Consider the following 2159-nt stretch of genomic DNA (forward strand, 5'->3'; position numbering starts at 1 on the left):
TTTCCTAGGATACGGTTTCCAAGGATACGGTTGCATTGGATACTGCATTCCAGAATGCGGTGTGTCAGGGTCTAGAATCTTGTGGTGCGGGTTCTGAGCACAATGGCCTCCTGAGATAAGCGGTTTCCTAGGATACGGTTTCCAAGGATACGGTTGCCTTGGATACTGCATTCTAGAATGCGGTGTGTCAGGGTCTAGAATCTTGTGGTGCGGGTTCTGAGCACAATGGCCTCCTGAGATAAGCGGTTTCCTAGGATACGGTTTCCAAGGATACGGTTGCCTTGGTTACTGCATTCTAGAATGCGGTGTGTCAGGATCTAGAATCTTGTGGTGCGGGTTCTGAGCACAATGGCCTCCTGAGATAAGCGGTTTCATAGGATACGGTTTCCAAGGATACGGTTGCCTTGGATACTGCATTCTAGAATGCGGTGTGTCAGGGTCTAGAATCTTCTGGTGCGGGTTCTGAGCACAATGGCCTCCTGAGATAAGCGGTTTCCTAGGATACGGTTTCCAAGGATACGGTTGCCTTGGTTACTGCATTCTAGAATGCGGTGTGTCAGGATCTAGAATCTTTTGGTGCGGGTTCTGAGCGCAATTGCCTCCTGAGATAAGCGGTTTCCAGGGATACGGTTTCCAAGGATACGGTTGCCTTGGATACTGCATTCTAGAATGCGGTGTGTCAGGATCTAGAATCTTGTGGTTCGCGTTCTGAGCACAATGGCCTCCTGAGATAAGCGGTTTCCTAGGATAAGGTTTCCAAGGATACGGTTGCCTTGGATACTGCATTCTAGAATGCGGTGTGTCAGGATCTAGAATCTTGTGGTGCGGGTTCTGAGCACAATGGCCTCCTGAGATAAGCGGTTTCCTAGGATACGGTTTCCAAGGATACGGTTGCCTTGGTTACTGCATTCTAGAATGCGGTGTGTCAGGATCTAGAATCTTGTGGTGCGGGTTCTGAGCACAATGGCCTCCTGAGATAAGTGGTTTTCTAGGATACGGTTTCCAAGGATACGGTTGCCTTGGATACTGCATTCTAGAATGCGGTGTGTCAGGATCTAGAATCTTGTGGTGCGGGTTCTGAGCACAATGGCCTCCTGAGATAAGCGGTTTCCTAGGATAAGGTTTAAAAGGATACGGTTGCCTTGGATACTGCATTCTAGAATGCGGTGTGTAAGGATCTAGAATCTTGTGGTGCGGGTTCTGAGCACAATGGCCTCCGGAGATAAGCGGTTTCCTAGGATAAGGTTTCCAAAGATACGGTTGCCTTGGATACTGCATTCTAGAATACGGTGTGTCAGGATCTGGAATCTTGTGGTGCGGGTTCTGAGCACAATGGCCTCTAGAGTAAGCCGTTTCCTAGGATACGGTTTCCAAGGATACGGTTGCCTTGGTTACTGCATTCTAGAATGCGGTGTGTCAGGATCTAGAATCTTGTGGTGCGGGTTCTGAGCACGATGGCTTCCTGAGATAAGCGGTTTCCTAGGATACGGTTTGCAAGGATATGGTTGCCTTGGATACTGCATTCTAGAATGCGGTGTGTGAGGATCTAGAATCTTGTGGTGCGGGTTCTGAGCACAATAGCCTCCTGAGATAAGCGGTTTCCTAGGATACGGTTTCCAAGGATACGGTTGCCTTGGTTACTGCATTCTAGAATGCGGTGTGTCAGGATCTAGAATCTTGTGGTGCGGGTTCTGAGCACAACGGCCTCCTGAGATAAGCGGTTTCCTAGGATAAGGTATCCAAGGATACGGTTGCCTTGGATACTGCATTCTAGAATACGGTGTGTCAGGATCTGGAATCTTGTGTTGCGGGTTCTGAGCACAATGGCCTCCAGAGTAAGCCGTTTCCTAGGATACGGTTTCCAATGATACGGTTGCCTTGGATACTGCATTCTAGAATGCGGTGTGTCAGGGTCTAGAATCTTCTGGTGCGGGTTCTGAGCACAATGGCCTCCTGAGATAAGTGGTTTCCTAGGATACGGTTTCCAAGGATACGGTTGCCTTGGTTACTGCATTCTAGAATGCGGTGTGTCCGGATCTAGAACCTTGTGGTGCGGGTTCTGAGCACAATGGCCTCCTGAGATAAGCGGTTTCCTAGGATACGGTTTCCAAGGATACGGTTGCCTTGGATACTGCATTCTAGAATGCGGTGTGTCAGGA

Source organism: Desmodus rotundus, unplaced genomic scaffold, assembly GCF_022682495.2.
Source record: "Desmodus rotundus isolate HL8 unplaced genomic scaffold, HLdesRot8A.1 manual_scaffold_16, whole genome shotgun sequence".
NCBI classification, from domain to species: Eukaryota; Metazoa; Chordata; class Mammalia; order Chiroptera; family Phyllostomidae; genus Desmodus; species Desmodus rotundus.